Source organism: Phoenix dactylifera, unplaced genomic scaffold (genome assembly GCF_009389715.1).
Source record: "Phoenix dactylifera cultivar Barhee BC4 unplaced genomic scaffold, palm_55x_up_171113_PBpolish2nd_filt_p 000188F, whole genome shotgun sequence".
Taxonomy (NCBI): domain Eukaryota; kingdom Viridiplantae; phylum Streptophyta; class Magnoliopsida; order Arecales; family Arecaceae; genus Phoenix; species Phoenix dactylifera.
Window position 1 is genome coordinate 250657 of NW_024067715.1, and position 19774 is coordinate 270430.

At 39.8% G+C, this 19774-nt stretch overlaps 1 non-coding gene and 1 pseudogene across 1 annotated transcript; one reads left to right on the forward strand and one right to left on the reverse strand.

The window, feature by feature from the left end:
* Nucleotides 1–7701: 7701 nt before the first annotated feature.
* Nucleotides 7702–7810, reverse strand: LOC120105089. Its single transcript, XR_005507483.1, has one exon. It is a non-coding gene; the product is annotated as a small nucleolar RNA R71 (small nucleolar RNA).
* A 691-nt stretch (nt 7811–8501) lies between these two features.
* LOC120105077 lies at nt 8502–12518 on the forward strand (annotated as a pseudogene).
* The last annotated feature ends 7256 nt before the right edge of the window (nt 12519–19774 follow it).

Below are 19774 nucleotides of genomic sequence, written 5' to 3' on the forward strand. Positions count from 1 at the left end.
TATTTTTCTTTAGCCTTCTAAAATCACTTCTAATCCTTTTGTCCTAAAGAAGACCACCTTGTCTTGGCTTAAGACACACTAGAAGCAATGCTAGAAAGAAAGAAACTAATGTAAGAAAGAAAGAAGAGAGGAGTGGGGTGGAATTGGAATGATGAAACCCATGGAGTGCTAACCTATTTATAATAGGTGTAGGGATGCATCTCCAAGGGATGCATCCCATCCACACATCCTCTCATGAAAGGGCATCATCTAAAGGGCCATATCAAATAAGAGGAGGTGCAGATCAAGTGAGGAGGTGTATCAAATGATATGTCCTTTCATGTGGTGCCATATTTTGACCAAGTCAACATCACATGCTAATCACATGTCCATCACACCTCACCTCTTGATCTTTCATGATGATGATCCAAGGGCTCCAATGCAAAGCGCCATTCACTTGACCCATTATGTCTTCATCCAATGGTGGGAATTAAGATCCAATGGTCAATTATGGTAAGCCATCCTCTAACCCAATCCAATTGGGTTAAACCACTCTCCATTAAGTCTTCATCCAACGGTAGATCAAGATCTAACAGTCTAGATTGAATGATTTATTAAATCTAATCCAATTAGACTCAACCAAGCCAATTAGGTGCCAACTCTTGGCTAACCCATATTAGAATATGATCTAATCAAATTAGATCAATTAAGAATCAGATTCGAATCCAATTCGAATCAGATTCGAATCCAATTCGAATTAGGAGCTAAGGTTTGCAACACCTGCTAGGATGTTTATCTTGCAAACATGATCTAATCCAATTAGACCCTTGATAAGTTTTCTTGTGTGTGACCCATTGGGTTCCATACTTAGCCAGCAATAGGTGTGAGTGCGAGTTGACCCAACTTGATTAGAACTCTTCTAATCGATTAAGTCCAAACTGCGCGAACCCGAACTTAACAATTAGAATCCTTTCTAATTGGTGATCGAATTAACTCTTTAATTTGATCAAACCTATAAAACAAGATTGACGTCTAGCAGCGTGTCATGTCTACCCGAAAAATATGGAATTTGGTGGAAATACCAAAAATACCCTTCAGTGGCAAGTTACCATGCAATTCAATCCTTTAATCAAACTGCATCCCAAAAATGCATATGAGTATGAATATATGTCAAACTCAATTTCATATTCATATTTTTCTCAATCTTTTAATGATAATTCAAATAATGAAACATTAGAAACTCTTTCTAATTTTCATTCTACTTTGATCAAAGGTTTCCTGAATTATCATATGATTAGAATAAATAGGATGCTATCTTCTCTTACTAGAAGTGATTAATTTCTTGTTGACCTACTCATAATCTTCGTACACAATTCACCATATCCAGAAGACCTCGTACATAACTTATTGTCATGAATGAGTGTAAATCAAAATATGAGTTCATGTGCACAAGATACCATGGTGATCTCAGGTCATAGGATCAGTTGCACAACTCCCACTAAGAGAATCATCTTTTGACATGTAAGTAAGACTTCATAAGATTTCTCTTTGTAGGTCAATTCAGTGAACTCATTCCTCTAATGAGCACCCACATCTTTGTATTAGTGTCTCCACACAAATGATTATGAGATCAATCATCCTCTGCATCGAGCATATATAAGACATGCCAGTCTTTCCGGTAATCATTGATCCCCGACTCAATGTACCAATGACTGGGAATATTTAAGATTAGGATTTTAGGATTTTAAGTCTCACTAGTATGATCTCATCATAGTCTTAAAACCATTGCCCTAAACTAAGGAGTTTATCATAAATATAATCAACAGCATATGATAAAACATAACGCCTTTATTCATATTTAAATGTCATGTACATGATTTGGACAAATCAAAAGAAAAAAAACTTTTCGCAATACATATTGCGATTAGCTTGTAGGGCATCTACTCTTTCAGCGCCTCCAATAATTATCAAAACATTGGACCCATTATCATCCAACTTAATGGAAGGCTATGACCTAGTTATCCCCATAACTATTTCATTTTAAGGACCTAATAATTTTAGAGGATTTCATAATTAGGATAGATTAGAAGATCCGGTTAGTCTAATTTCTCTCACTGACTTTACCAAATCAGATTAGACTTAAACCGGTTAAGGATGCACCTAAATCAGTCAAACTGATTTTTCTTATAGGCATAGGCTAACTCGAATCATTAAGTGATCCAATTAAAATGTGATTGACCATGTCGGCCAAATAAGTGAGATCGGTGGAAGGGATATGCCATTAACTCGACAAAGATGAATCAGTGCGAGTAGCTTCCAATTAAAAACCATCCGTCGAGTCTGCCAAACTTACCTTAGACACCGACTGGTTAATCAATTTCGATTTGATCGCTCAAATGACTCGGGCTCTACTTCTGAGCCTAAATCAAGTTTTATCTTGGTCTAATCAAAGACATGAAATTGATCAATCTACAACTATTGTATTTGACCTAGAGTTTTCTTGACCTAATCTAGTTACTACTTAATTAGATTGATCAATTAACTCTAATTAGACTATGTTTGATTCTAACCTTAGGTCTAACCCAATCCTAAGAACTTGATTTGAGCTAACCCATATACCCCAAGAATTATGCAATGTCAATTAATTGAGTTACAATTCTATTTCATAACACTTAATTCTCAATTAAGTTTAGACTTATGAAAGTTTTGATCATTGCATATTTTTTTTTAATTACATATTAATTACAATCTTTCAGTTCTAAAAACTCATTTTTAGATCTGAGTATTTGTAATTAATCATATATAATCAGATTTAATTCATGTTTAAGTCATTATGTTTTATGTTGATGCATCATATATACATAACTACATGAATTAATTCAAACAACATACATCTTATGTAATTTTTTTTTAATTTTCAGATCTGATTTGTTCTTTAAAATCAGAGATCAATTGAATCATTAATTTAATTTAGATCTAATCTAAATAATATTATAATTTTAGATTTGTTTATGTTACAAATCTTAACACAAACATGCATCATATGCATTCAAAATTTCAAATCTAGTTAATCATGCATAATCAGCAATTAAATCAATCATAAAAAATACTTTAGATCTAATCTAAGCATGTTCATGATTTTAGATTTAATTGCAAGAATTAAAATATAAAAGTTTAAACACGAACCTGGCTCTGATACCACTGAAAGTGAATCCTAGGTTCTTCGGTAATAAGCATGCTGATTTATTTTTTTTTGAAAACCATGGCTGAACCTGATCGGATTGCCTACGTACCCTTTCACAAGGGGGATCAAACCATACATAGTTCTTTTTAAGTTTCAAAAATGCAGCGGAAAAAATCGAATCAAACAATTTAATTCGTGCATGCTTACAAGATTAAATCTAGAAATCAGCATTGTAAGAACAAATAGGATTATGCCAAAATCATTTAAAAAATTATGCTAAAACTTTATGCATAATTAACTATCAGATCTGAAAGGTAAACACTCTATTACAATTAATCTCCGAATATCCATCAAATAGATTTCGGAGATAACTCCATGAGGAGCCCCAAAGGAGGGTAAAACCTCGAAAAATCGGACCTAGACCCTGACTCCAAAATAAAAGATTAATATAAAATTAATACCTTTTATGATGGAAGAAACATGTGGATTTGATCCTTGACTTCGCAGCCATGCACATGAATGGCCTCTATGAGAAGTACACGCTGCCACGACCCCCGCCTCGATCCGTCAGGCCGCCGCGACGGTCCTAGGGTGCGGGTAGGCATAAGGCCACCAGCCACCACGTAGAACCCTACTAACCTAACACAAATATCCTTAAACCTCGGAAACATTTTGGCATGATATATGCACAAAATGAGCACTTTTGATCTATGTTAACCTGTCAGGATATATCAAAACATACAACCACTCCACCTATCAGAGCAGCAATCACATAGCCTGTTACATAATAAACCTGGACAATATATAGCAATACATTATCACAAGCATACACAACTGATATGTATAAAACCTAGTTCCCAATCCATCCATGGCCAACCCATATCCACAACAAGATCTATGTTTATAACTGTATACTATACACAACTGAAAGGTTTATAATACACCAAAAATATATAAACCTCTATTCTACATTATACTATGGAGCAGCACAGCTAGCAGGCAACCTCTAGTCTTGCACCTCTCTATACGGCACCTGTCCTGTGATGAGAGCATAAAAGTGCGTTATACACGTTGCTTAAATTAATTTTATTGCTAACAAATAATGATAAAAAGGCTGCATTAATTTTATATTTTATTTGGCACAGATTATCGTAAATCAGAGTTTAAATGTGCATTTGGTTGACTTCAAGCCTGATTACACTGGAATAGAATTGAACCTGGTCGAGCACACTTGCACCCGAGGGACACATGGCAGCCATCCGGAGGCAGCACAAGATGGATCCACTAAGGGTCTAATTTCATCATCCGGGAGGATCCAAAAGCCCGCAACGGATCTGTGATTTGATCTCCCGCAACCCCTCATCCAGATCCCGCGATCAAGGCCCTCATCTTCCGCCCGTTTAAGGCGCTTCCTAGCTTCCTCCTTCCGCTTGCGACCCTGTATCCCAGCACCCAGTCATCCGCTAGCGTCCGTCTGCCTCCCAGCAGCATCCGCGCGTCGTCCTCAACCGCGATCGGCTCCCTTGTTTCCGCATCCAAGCATCCCAAACCATCCACGAGTCCAAGCTTCATCCCCAGCGATCTTCCGGATTTCCAGCACCCGCACGTCGTCCGCGTCCGCGATCACCTCCGGCATCCGCACGTCGTCTGTGTTCTCCTCCATAGCATCCGCGAGGAAATCTTTCCGCATCAGGCCTCCCAAGCATCCGCCTCCTCCACAGCGGTCCACGATCATCTCTCGGACCTCCCAGCAGCCGCGATCACCTCCACAGCTCCCGCGAGCCCGCGATCACCGCCCGACCGTCTGCCACCGCCCAGCTTCTTCCCGGCCGTCCGCTCCTCTCGCACAACCAGATCTGCAACGCATCCCAGCATCCCGTCTCCACCGTGTCCGCTTCTCCCGTGCTCTCAGCCATCTGCCGGACCCACATCCGAGCTCCTCATGAACGCATGCCTCCGCCCGCAATCACCTCCACAGCTTCCTCCCGTCAATCCCGTGGCGGCCTCCAACGTTCACGGATCTACCTCCCGAGATCCCGCACCCGCTTCTCCTCCACTCCATGCTCCGGCAATCTATAAGAAGGGGTGGAGGAAGAACAAGATGAGGGGCTCTCATTCGAAAAAAAAAAGGAAGAGAGGAGCGGGGCCGCCTGCAGGGGTTGAAAAAAAAAAGAGAACAGGGGATGCCTTGTTTCCGAAAAGAAAAAAAGAAAAAAAATAGAGAGAGGAGTAACAGGGGAGAGTCTTTGATGTTGATGGCTAGCTAATCCTTTAGGTGAAGGATGATGGAGGAACCCTTGATGTATTGCTATCATTGAAGTAAATTCTAAACCTTTAATTCTTATAGATTTATATTTCCAATATATTATGGATTCTTGTATAATTATTTTGTAGATAGTTCTTTAATGGTTTATGTTGATCGACATGTGGACCGCTTTAGTATTTGATTTGTCGTTGATGTAATAGGCACGATAAATGCTTAGAAATAGAGTTCATATGCCCCTAAAATATATCCCATGCTTTGATCTATCTTACATTGATATCTTTAATCAAGAATCGAAGAATTTATTTCTTGAATGCAAAATTATCAAGGGGGATTCCAGATCCCTACTCCATCTTAATCTATCCATACTTTGATTCTCTGTGTATTGATTTGTTTTCTATTTGCAAAACATCATCTTAATCAACAAATTAACTGAATTAATTAATCTGAGATTATGCTAATAATCCATAGATCGTTCCCTGAGGAATCGACCTCGGACTTCCGAGTTATACTACTTGTGCGAATCTCCTGCACTTGGGAGAACAGTTTTATTTTAGCATCAAGTTTTTGGCGCCGTTGCCGGAGAATGGCTGAGTTATTAGTATAATTTTAGATTTAATTTTTACCTGAGTAGTTAGTATTTTTCTTTTGAAAAAAAAAAATTACATCTTTACTACTATTTTTAATTCCCTGCACAGTTTGCATCAAACTCTGATATCATAGAAATTAGCCGTCTGATTTGACTCAAATTTGGTCAGCTAGTGCAAGACACATTGTTAGATAATCTGAACGGTCTGATTGACATTCTGACATTTTTAAGACCATCAGATTAATACGAAACCTTGATGCTTTCTACTTTAAATTTTCTGCATTTATTTTTTTTAGAATCAGAATTTTATTGTTATCATATCTCATTAACCCTTGTTGCTAATTGAAAATTTAAGAAAAAAAAACTTTAAAAAAAGATCAAGTGTGATCATTCAAAATTAGAAAAAGAGGGAAAACCTAAAATTTTAAAAAAAAAATTTATAATTTCAAATTTCAAATTTCAAATTTCAGACTTCAACTCATAAATTTTAAAAAAAAAATAATTAATTTGCTTGATCACCTATTCAATGAAATTTAATGTCATGTCATAAAACATTAAAAAAAAAATCTCTTGATTGTTGCATATAGTATAAGGCATCAGCATAAAATATTCTAAGGGCTGAACCCATTTAAAAAGATAAGGTCGGAATTTCATCACTCGTCCTTAGCCCAAAAATCACCCCAGTGCATAAATATCCTAAGCTTAACTAAAATCAACTAGACGTTGGCCCCTAAGGACATTCGAGCTCAATAGGACGAAGACCACCGAAAGTTGCACCAATTTCGCTCTGTGGCTTAGTTGATGTCTAGGCAAGCTTTGTCCCTATAAGAGAGACAGTTCATCTGTTCGAGGCAAGTGGGTTTTAAGTGGGACCTTTGCGAACGCATCGTGACCCCTCCACTTACCTGGGAGCTTACCTGGTCAACTCAGTTCATTAGACCGGATTGGAGGCTTAGGTGCCCTCTTCAAACCAGTTAGGAGCTGTCTAGAAATTTAAGAAAAACATTAGAATTGAGGTGTAATGTTTTGTTGCATGTTTGATTGAGAATAAGATTTTTGTTTTAGGATGTCGTTTTAGGGTATCTTTAGTTGGTACTTATATTTTTTTTTTTATTATTTTTTTTAAAAAAAAAGAAAGAAAAAAAAAAGAGAGGGAATTATTTTGCATGTTAAAGTGGAATAGGGACGACACCGGTCGATTAAGTCGTACAACTTTAGATCATCCCTTAAGACATACCTCTGAAATTCCTTCGCAATATCTCACACCTTGTGAGATGGCTGATCTAAATGAAGATGCGGGGAGTCACCACAATCGAGAACGAGAACCCCATGTTATGACTCTAAGACAATACCTACAACCGACTAGGACTAGTCAGCCTTCATGCATAATTTTTTCTGATAATGTAGGACATTTTGACATCAAACCAGGGGTAATCCAATTGCTGCCCAAGTTTCATGGGTTAGAGTCCAAGAGTCCGTATCTTCATTTAAAGGATTTTGAAGAATTGAGCATTACATTTAGAGTGCCAAATGTCACCGAGGATGTCCTCAAGTTGACATTGTTTCCTTTCTCTCTAAAGGATAAGGCCAAAACATGGCTAAACTCTTTGCGACCTAGATCAATAAGAAATTGGCAAGATATGCAAAGAGAATTTTTAAAGAAGTTCTTCCCCACACAATGGACCAACTTTTTGAAAAGACATATCAGCAATTTCCAACAAAAAGATAATGAAACATTTTATGAATGTTGGAAAAGATTTAAAGACCTTCTTCTCTCATGCCCTCATCACGGATTCGAAACTTGGAGAACCATTAGCTTCTTTTATGAAGGTTTATCTCCACAGTTGAAACAGTTTGTAGAGACCATGTGCAATGGTAGATTTTTAGAAAAACAACCTGATGAGGCATGAGAGTATTTGGATTCCCTTGCTGAGACTGCCCAACTTTGGGATAACGGGGATAGAAACAACAAGTCTTTGCCTAAGCCTACTAGCTCTGTACAGGGAGGCCTTTACAACCTCAGAACTGAGGATGATCTTCACGCTAAAATGGCAGCCCTCACTAGGAAGGTAGAAGAAATTGAGCTTAGGAAGGTTGAGCCTGTCAAAACTATAGAGCTTAGAAACGAGTGTTGTGGTATCTGCGATATGTCGGGTCATACCACTACAGATTGCCCCACCATACCGGCATTCAAAGAAGTCTTGCACGATTAAGCAAATGCTATAAACTCCTACCAAAAGCCTTATAACGATCCATACTCGAATACCTATAACCCTGGTTGGAAGAATCATCCAAACTTTAGGTGGAGAAACGATCATCCTCAACAGTCACACCATTCAGCTCCTCCACCTGCACATCCTACTTATGCACCATCACCTTCTCAAAAGCCAAATATCGAGGATACCTTGCAATCCATACAAACTTTTCTACAAGGTCAAGCTAATATCAATGCTCAAAATACTCGAAATTTTGAAGATATAAGGAACCAATTGTCAATGTTGACTACCGTCCTAAGTACCCAAGAGAAAGGTAAGCTTCCAGCTCAACCCCAACCTAACCCACAAATGCATGGTAGTAATAATACGGCTCCTTCTAGTTCGCATACAGAGCATGCAAAGAGCATCATGACTTTGCGTAATGGAAAAGTCATTAATCAGACCATCCCATTGAGACCGCAAGTCACTTCTAATTCTGATGCTCCCAAAGTCGATGAAAGGGACAAAGAAGAAGTTGAGGTTCCAACTTCTACCGAGAAAGTTGAATGTCCTTTTCCTCCACCTTTTCCACAACGGTTAAAGCCGTTGCAAAAGCTCGAACCTAATTCTGAAATTCTTGAGCTTTTTAAACAAGTAAAGATCAACATACCTCTTCTTGATGCAATCAAACAAGTACCCTCATATGCCAAATTTTTGAAGGACTTGTGTACTGTTAAGCGCCGATTAAATGTTAAGAAGAAGGCATTTTTAACTGAAAATGTGAGTGCTATCTTGCAGCACAACATTCTCTCTAAATATAAAGATCCAGGTTGCCCAACCATCTCATGCATCATAGGTGACTTTAGGATAGAGCGAGCATTGTTAGATTTAGGGGCGAGTGTGAATTTATTGCCATATTCTGTATATGAGCAACTTGGTTTAGGTGAGTTGAAGCCAACCTCCGTCACTTTGAAATTAGCTGACAGGTCAGTTAAAATTCCAAGGGGGATTATCGAGGATGTATTAGTCCAAGTAGACAAGTTCTACTTTCCTGTCGATTTTATTGTATTGGACACACATCCGGCTTCGAACTCACAGTCTCAGATTCCGGTCATTTTAGGACGTCCATTCCTTGCAACTTCTAATGCATTGATTAATTGTAGGAATGGCGTCATGAAGCTTTCTTTTAGTAATATGACCTTAGAACTGAACATTTTTAATGTGTGCAAACAACCCAATGATTCCGAAGAGAGTAAGGAGGTTGATTGGGTTGAAACCATCGTAGAAGAATATTTGTTAGATAAAGCAATTAACGACCCATCCAATGATAGCTTAATTGATTGGTGTCCTAATGGAACCAATGATGATGATTTGTCAGTCACACCTATTGTGGATAATCTGGATATCAAGATGGTCAATGGGTGGAGACCAAAAGAAGGAGAATTTGAGAGATTGTCGCCTCGAGAGGTGAAAATAGTACCATCCCATGAGCAAGCACCCAAGCTCAAATTGAAACCCTTACCAAAGGAACTTAAGTATGCTTTTCTTGGACCCGAAGATACTTTTCCTATAATCATCTCGTCTGGACTTGATCATACCCAAGAAAGAAAATTACTTGGTGTTCTAAAGAATCATAAAGGAGCCTTAGGGTGGTCTATTGCCGATTTGAAGGGAATTAGCCCCTTAATTTGCACGCACCGGATATATTTGGAGGACAATGCCAAAACCACAAGGCAAATGCAACGAAGGTTGAATCCTACAATGAGAGATGTGGTTAAGGCAGAAGTCCTCAAGTTGCTTGACGTGGGTATTATTTACCCAATTTCCGATAGCAAGTGGGTAAGCCCTACTCAAGTCGTTCCTAAGAAATCGGGTTTGACGGTAGTAGAAAATAAACAAGGTGAACTAGTTCCAACTCGTGTCCCGACGAGTTGGCGCATGTGTGTTGACTACCGAAAGCTGAATTTGGTCACACGAAAGGATCACTTTCCTCTACCCTTCCTAGACCAAGTATTGGAGAGGGTTGCAGGGCATGATTTCTATTGTTTTCTCGATGGCTATTCGGGATATTATCAAATTGAAATTTCACCGGAAGATCAAGAGAAGACTACCTTCACTTGTCCTTTTGGCACATTTGCTTTCCGACGAATGCCATTCGGGTTGTGTAATGCACCTGCAACATTCCAAAGATGCATGCTCAGCATCTTTGAAGACATGAACGAGAAATTTTTGGAAGTATTCATGGACGACTTCTCCATTTTTGGCGACACATTTGATGATTGCCTGTCACATTTACAAGCTGTCTTAGCTCGATGTATGAAAAAGAATTTAATACTGAATTGGAAGAAATGCCACTTCATGGTGCCAAAGGAAATTGTCTTAGGACATATTGTTTCATCGAAGGGCATGGAAGTAGATAGAGCTAAGACTGATTTAATTGCTAAGCTACCTGCACCCAAGACGGTTAGAGATGTTAGATCATTTTTGGGTCACGCCGGATTTTATAGGAGGTTCATCAAGGACTTTAGTGTCGTAGCTCGACCATTATGTAACCTCCTATCCCTTGATACATCGTTCAATTAGACTGAAACTTGCCAAGATGCATTCGAGAAGTTAAAGTCTATGCTTAGCACTGCACCCATCGTTCGACCACCCGATTGGTCATTATCTTTTGAGATTATGTGCGACGCTAGCGACTATGCGATAGGAGCTGTCTTAGGACAACGCAAGGATAATAAGCCATATGTCATTTACTATGCAAGCAAAACCTTAAACGATGCTCAAATGAATTACACTACTACCGAGAAGGAATTGCTTGCAGTAGTATTTGCCTTAGATAAATTTCGCTCTTATATCCTTGGTGCTCCTATTGTTATCTTCACGGACCATGCGGCACTAAAATATTTGTTGGATAAGAAAGAAGCCAAACCACGCTTAATACGATGGATACTTCTACTCCAAGAATTTGACATCACTATTAAAGATAAAAAGGGAGTAGAGAATGTGGTTGCTGACCATTTATCACGGCTAGTTTTTCATGATTCAGTGCCACAATTTTCCATCAAGGACTCATTCCCTGAAGAGCAGTTGTTTGCACTTTCTAGTATGCCATGGTATGCAGATATTGTAAATTTTCTTGTTACAAACCGGATGCCAGAACATTGGGGGTCGACAGATAGAAAAATTTTCTTGCGCGAAGTAAAGAATTATTACTATGACGAACCCTATTTATTTAAATATTGCAACGATCAAATCTTTAGACGATGCATACCGGATCATGATATACAAAGCGTACTTTCTTTTTGCCACACTGATGCTTGCGGTGGACACTTTGCCTCTAAGAAAACTGTTGCAAAGGTCTTGCAATGTGGTTTCTATTGGCCTACTATGTTCAAAGATGCCCACGAATTCTGCAGAACATGTGATCCATGTCAACGTATTGGAAGTCTTACTCGTAGGCAAATGATGCCTCTTCAACCCATCACTATTATCAAAATTTTCGATTGTTGGGGCATCGATTTTATGGGCCCATTCCCACCATCTTTTGGATATGAGTACATTTTAGTTGGGGTCGAGTATGTGTCCAAATGGGTAGAAGCTGTTGCTTGTAAGACCAATGATCACAAACCTGTCCTGAAGTTTTTAAAAGAAAATATTTTTTCACGATTTGGGATGCCTAAAATCATAATTAGTGACGGTGGAAAACACTTTTGTAATAAGCCTTTCGAAACCTTATTAAAAAAATATGGTGTCACCCACAGAGTTGCTACCCCATATCACCCGCAAACTAGTGGCCAAGTAGAATTAGCCAATAGGAAAATCAAACGTATTTTAGAGAAAACGGTGAACCCATCACGGAAAGATTGGTCCTTGAAACTATCAGATGCATTATGGGCTTATCGTACTGCATACAAAACCAATCTTGGCATGTCTCCCTACCGGCTAGTCTACGGAAAAGCGTGTCATTTGCCCGTAGAAATAGAATATAAATCGTATTGGGCAATTAGAAAATTGAATTTTGATTTACAAGATGCCGATCTAGCTAGAAAATTGCAATTGAACGAGCTTAATGAGATTCGCAGAGATGCTTATGATAATGCTAAAATTTGCAAAGAACGAATGAAGATCTTACATGATATATCAATTTTGAAAAAATCTTTTGAACCTTTGCAAAAAGTTCTTTTATATGATTTCCGCTTACATCTGTTTTCTGGTAAATTGCGATCAAGATGGACAGGTCCTTACATTATAAAAACTGTTTTTCCACATGGGGCAGTTGAGATTGAGAATCCACGAGATGGTAGAATTTTTAAAGTAAATGGACATAGGTTAAAACCTTTTCTTGAGAATTTTGCAGATGAAGAGGACTCCTTTTCCTTGGGGGAGCCTTCTTATGACTGAACATGAAGGCAAAGGTATGTGTATATTAGTTAGAATTATTTTTCTAGCTTTGTAGGTTTTATTTTCTGGATATCAACAGCTCAAGGTATTCCTCTTCTCTTCAATATTATTTTCTCTACGGTCTTTCATTATAGCTTTCTTGTATCTATTACATTGAGGACAATGCAATGTTTAAGTTGGGGGGAGGGAAGTATTTAAAAAAAAAAAAAAAAATTGCATTCTTTTCTAAGCAAATGCACATGTATTTTCATATTGAGTTTGTGCAACTATTACGGCAAGAAACACATGCATATTATGACTGATCAGAGACCTATTATTAGATCCCCGCATATGTACTTAATGATTATAGGAAGGCCTCAGGAGTTCATATTTGTTTAATGCATTTTTATTAAGCCGTATCTATAAAAGAAGTACGAGTATCCTTGTCCGTACTATAAGGTTCTTGATTTAGTTTTCACATAAAGATAGAGATTGAATACCCCGGCTAGATCATCTAAGTGCCTTATGTTCCGACCTTGGTTGACCTATAGTCACGTTGCAGTCACATTATATGGTTCAGTTTACCTTCTCTATCTTGAAAAAAAAAATAAATTAAAATAAATAAATAAATAAATGAGGAGATGACAAGTCTAACCTCGTGGCGTAGTCTGGTTCGAGTAATTAAACCCGAGGGGTGTTTCACCTAATGCCTTGAGCCAACTGGATTAGGAGTCATTGGCCGAAAACTCGCTACATGGACCTTGCTAGAGCCTAAGGGGGTTGGACTATTGTAATCACCATTGGTAAAAAAAAAAAAAAAAAAAACATGAATAGGGTTGGTCGGGCTGAACCCAGTGACATGTGGTAATGGTTGGTTTGACTCCATTGTATTGGACCTTTGTGTACTTTGGATATTTAGTTGGGATTGATAGCTCTTTCTTTTTATGCGAACCATTCTTGACAATTTTAGACAACATGAGATATTCCGAAAATTTGATGAATTAGGCCCTAATAAACTGTAGTAAACACTTATGAACTCGAGTAGTACACCTAAAATTCAAATGGTACCATGTTGTGGTGGAGGTATTAGTACTCTGAAAAAGTCATACTATTTTATGCACACTACACTTTCATATTTTCCCTTGCTTTGATAGTTGCCATGCTTGAAAATATATATTAATTACATGGGTATTTGTCACGCCCCCGGCCCGAGATCGCGAGCCGGGGGTCCGCGCCAACCGCCGCACACCCGTAGGAAACTCTCCCCACGAGCATGCAAGGCATCTAAACCAAAACACCTCAATTATGTAATTCTAAATTAATTCAACTGAAATAAATGCAATCTTATTCCATTGACTGACATAAATTATAAAGTCTCACAATTCTAAATACGCAGCGGAACAATAAAGATGGAACATTAAATTAAATAAAACGTAATCTAAGATAACTTGTGTCATAATTCTTGTATTCGCTCTCCCATATTGTAAAACCCCCGGATCGAGCTAATTCTTCGGATCTGTAAAAACAGTAAGAAATTGTATAATGAGCTAGACAGCCCAGTAAGTAATAAACACCTTAACTAGTCAATTCATATAATAACATAAAATATAAATACAAATTACGATAAATCAACATAATAACATAATCAATTCCTTTTCAAGCACAAATTCATTAAAATTCGTATTTTTCATATATCCATATACATAATCATAAATCTGATTCGAAACAAATCACATTCATCTCATCAGCCTTTAGCTACGACCACACTTATACCCTGTGGCAAGGCCAGAAACAGAACCGCACTTATACCCTGTGGAGTGGGCCAGAATACCGCACTTATACCCTGCGGAGTGGGCCAGAATACCACACTTATACCCTGTGGTGGGGCCGGAATTGCCAATGCATAACCCCCTATTGGCAGGGTCCAGAACATAGCCAGGCTGGGAGTTCTAAATCTGCTGCACATCAAAATTCTTTTGGTAACATAATACATGTATCATAATCCGATCTAAATATGCATATACGATGCAAGAACAGTAAATATAGCAATAATCCGAAAAATATTATTCCAGATCACATATCCATTTTTCATTCAAATCATCATCTCGTAAGATTCCTAAATCATATATAAATTCATTAACAATTTACTTGATGCAAAAAATAATATTATATAAATGAATAGTCTAGAGAAGGCAGTTCATTACTTACATCAAACGCGATCCACAACAAATCCAATTAATCTCACAAATCCCTCGCAGAACCTAATATCCAAAAATCATATTTTTCTTTTAAAATTCATCACAATATATATAAAACTTAAATTTTAACATTCTCCCAGGGCCGACCCTGCAGAAGTGTCTAGCCCCCTCCGGGTTCGGGTTCGGATTCGAGTTCATACCCATAAACCATCCTCTCCCTTTATTTATTTATTTATTTTTTTTCTTTTTTTTTTCTTGCTTTTTCTTTTTTTTTCTTTTCTTTTCTTTTTCTTTTCTTTTCTTTCCTTCCCTTCCCTTTTCTTTTTTTTTTTTTCTTTTCTTCTCTTCTCCAGAACCTTCTCCCGACTTCTTTCTTCCTTCCCCTCTTTCTTTCTTCTTTCTATTTTTTTTTTCTTCCTCCTCCTCCTCTTCTCCCGACTTCTTCTCCTCCCCCCTTTCTTTCTTCTTCTTCTTCTCCCGCAAAGGGAGGTCGGCGAGCTCGAGAGACGTCAAGACGAGGCCGGCGGCGCCCGCGGCGGCCGACTCTCTCCTTCCCACGGAGGAGGTATGCGCACGGGAGAAGAGGAAAAGCCCACAGCAGTCGGCCTTCTCCTTCTTCCCTCTCTTCTCCTTTCTTTCTTTCTTTCTTTCTTTCTTTCTTTCTCTCTTTCTCCTTCCACTATTCCTTCTCTGTTTTCACTGAACAGAGAAGAGGAACAAGGGAAGGTGGTGCTCACCGGTCCTCAAGGTGGCCGCCACTGAGGGCCGGCGACGCCTGTGGCCGAAGGCATGCCGACTGCCACAGGTGCCTCCCCCTCCTTTTCCTTCTCTCTTCTTCTTCTTCTTTTTCTTCTTTTATCAAATGGTATAACAAAGCGGTGAAGCTAGAATCCTTACCTCAGCCCCGGCGAAGATTCGGCGGCTCCCTTCCGGCGGCAAACAGAGGAAGAAGATCACCCGAAAAAGAAATCCGGCACCGACGGCTCCCTCCCTCTCTCTCTCCCTCTCTCTCCCTCTTGGGCGGCTGCACAAGGAAGAAGAGAGGACTCGGGTGGCCTCAAAGAGAAGGAGAAGAAGCCCTAAAAACAGGGCTTCCTCCTTCTTCGGGATGGATCCTTCCATCCCGGTGCCTCACGTGCAACGCACGTGAGGCCGAAACCTGGGACTGGGCCGGTCAAATGGACCGGGCCCAGTTCCGGGGTCTCACATCCTTCCTTCCTTAAAAGAAATTTCGTCCACGAAATTTTCGTACATGCAATTCAAGAGTAGAAAATACTTCTTTCAAATCAAGTCATAACAGTCTTCAAATCAAAGTCGTCTTGTCTGACCAATGTCAAATAATTCCATTCACCACACTTCCTCTGCACACACTGGTTTAAACCTCAACATACCCATGTCAAGTCTAGATTTTTTTTTTCCTAGAATTACTTACTTATTGGTACATTCATTATTATGTCTTAATCCGTGTGAACACTTTCGAAATTTAAAAGTTCATATTCTTCTTTTGACAACTAATCAAAAATGTTATGTAACTATTTAATCTTTTCTAGTAGTATAATGAGTTATCTAACAAAGAGTAGTGGGTATGGTTAGACAATAAATAGAAATAAATATTGGGACTAGATTAATACATGTCGTCAACATATCAGAAGCCAGAATGGTTGTTACAATCATCATAAACTAACGTCCCAATGTCCCTAGTGTCTACCCACCTACACTCATGTCATGTCAGAGTTTTTTTTTTTTTTAATCTTAGAATTTATCCATTCATGCTCTGATACCATAAAAGTTGTCACGCCCCCGGCCCGAGATCGCGAGCCGGGGGTCCGCGCCAACCGCCGCACACCCGTAGGAAACTCTCCCCACGAGCATGCAAGGCATCTAAACCAAAACACCTCAATTATGTAATTCTAAATTAATTCAACTGAAATAAATGCAATCTTATTCCATTGACTGACATAAATTATAAAGTCTCACAATTCTAAATACGCGGCGGAACAATAAAGATGGAACATTAAATTAAATAAAACGTAATCTAAGATAACTTGTGTCATAATTCTTGTATTCGCTCTCCCATATTGTAAAACCCCCGGATCGAGCTAATTCTTCGGATCTGTAAAAACAGTAAGAAATTGTATAATGAGCTAGACAGCCCAGTAAGTAATAAACACCTTAACTAGTCAATTCATATAATAACATAAAATATAAATACAAATTACGATAAATCAACATAATAACATAATCAATTCCTTTTCAAGCACAAATTCATTAAAATTCGTATTTTTCATATATCCATATACATAATCATAAATCTGATTCGAAACAAATCACATTCATCTCATCAGCCTTTAGCTACGACCACACTTATACCCTGTGGCAAGGCCAGAAACAGAACCGCACTTATACCCTGTGGAGTGGGCCAGAATACCGCACTTATACCCTGCGGAGTGGGCCAGAATACCACACTTATACCCTGTGGTGGGGCCGGAATTGCCAATGCATAACCCCCTATTGGCAGGGTCCAGAACATAGCCAGGCTGGGAGTTCTAAATCTGCTGCACATCAAAATTCTTTTGGTAACATAATACATGTATCATAATCCGATCTAAATATGCATATACGATGCAAGAACAGTAAATATAGCAATAATCCGAAAAATATTATTCCAGATCACATATCCATTTTTCATTCAAATCATCATCTCGTAAGATTCCTAAATCATATATAAATTCATTAACAATTTACTTGATGCAAAAATAATATTATATAAATGAATAGTCTAGAGAAGGCAGTTCATTACTTACATCGAACACGATCCACAACAAATCCAATTAATCTCACAAATCCCTCGCAGAACCTAATATCCAAAAATCATATTTTTCTTTTAAAATTCATCACAATATATATAAAACTTAAATTTTAACATTCTCCCAGGGCCGACCCTGCAGAAGTGTCTAGCCCCCTCCGGGTTCGGGTTCGGATTCGAGTTCATACCCATAAACCATCCTCTCCCTTTATTTATTTATTTATTTTTTTTCTTTTTTTTTCTTGCTTTTTCTTTTCTTTTCTTTTCTTTTCTTTTTCTTTTCTTTTCTTTCCTTCCCTTCCCTTTTCTTTTTTTTTTTTTCTTTTCTTCTCTTCTCGAGAACCTTCTCCCGACTTCTTTCTTCCTTCCCCTCTTTCTTTCTTCTTTCTATTTTTTTTTTCTTCCTCCTCCTCCTCTTCTCCCGACTTCTTCTCCTCCCCCCTTTCTTTCTTCTTCTTCTTCTCCCGCAAAGGGAGGTCGGCGAGCTCGAGAGACGTCAAGACGAGGCCGGCGGCGCCCGCGGCGGCCGACTCTCTCCTTCCCACGGAGGAGGTATGCGCACGGGAGAAGAGGAAAAGCCCACAGCAGTCGGCCTTCTCCTTCTTCCCTCTCTTCTCCTTTCTTTCTTTCTTTCTTTCTTTCTTTCTTTCTCTCTTTCTCCTTCCACTATTCCTTCTCTGTTTTCACTGAACAGAGAAGAGGAACAAGGGAAGGTGGTGCTCACCGGTCCTCAAGGTGGCCGCCACTGAGGGCCGGCGACGCCTGTGGCCGAAGGCATGCCGACTGCCACAGGTGCCTCCCCCTCCTTTTCCTTCTCTCTTCTTCTTCTTCTTTTTCTTCTTTTATCAAATGGTATAACAAAGCGGTGAAGCTAGAATCCTTACCTCAGCCCCGGCGAAGATTCGGCGGCTCCCTTCCGGCGGCAAACAGAGGAAGAAGATCACCCGAAAAAGAAATCCGGCACCGACGGCTCCCTCCCTCTCTCTCTCCCTCTCTCTCCCTCTTGGGCGGCTGCACAAGGAAGAAGAGAGGACTCGGGTGGCCTCAAAGAGAAGGAGAAGAAGCCCTCCGAAACCTGGGACTGGGCCGGTCAAATGGACCGGGCCCAGTTCCGGGGTCTCACAGTATTGCTTTCATATCATTCATGATGTTTGTGGGTAACATCCTTGAAAACCCTCACGAGACAACACTCGTCCACTAGGGTAACCTAGGGGTTTAACGGCTTGTTGCACGTGCTAAGTGCAATCGTGATGCCCTACGAAAGTGGGTACATATCTTAGTTTTATGTCTTGACCAACACTTTTTTTGTACTCTCATGTTATTATTTACTCTGAATTGCTAGAGACTAGCAATAAGCTAGTTGGGGGTATGATGAGAGCATAAAAGTGCGTTATACACGTTGCTTAAATTAATTTTATTGCTAACAAATAATGATAAAAAGGCTGCATTAATTTTATATTTTATTTGGCACAGATTATCGTAAATCAGAGTTTAAATGTGCATTTGATTGACTTCAAGCCTGATTACACTGGAATAGAATTGAACCTGGTCGAGCACACTTGCACCCGAGGGACACATGGCAGCCATCCGGAGGCAGCACAAGATGGATCCACTAAGGGTCTAATTTCATCATCCGGGAGGATCCAAAAGCCCGTAACGGATCTGTGATTTGATCTCCCGCAACCCCTCATCCAGATCCCGCGATCAAGGCCCTCATCTTCTGCCCGTTTAAGGCGCTTCCCAGCTTCCTCCTTCCGCTTGCGACCCTGTATCCCAGCACCCAGTCATCCGCCAGCGTCCGTCCGCCTCCCAGCAGCGTCCGCGCGTCATCCTCAACCGCAATCGGCTCCCTTGTTTCCGCATCCAAGCATCCCAAACCGTCCACGAGTCCAAGCTTCATCCCCAGCGATCTTTCGGATTTCCAGCACCCGCACGTCGTCCGCGTCCGCGATCACCTCCGGCATCCGCACGTCATCTGCGTTCTCCTCCATAGCATCCGCGAGGAAATCTTTCCGCATCAGGCCTCCCAAGCATCCGCCTCCTCCACAGTGGTCCACGATCATCTCCCGGACCTTCCAGCAGCCGCGATCACCTCCACAGCTCCCGCGAGCCCGTGATCACCGCCCGGCCGTCTGCCACCGCCCAGCTTCTTTCCGGCCGTCCGCTCCTCTCGCACAACC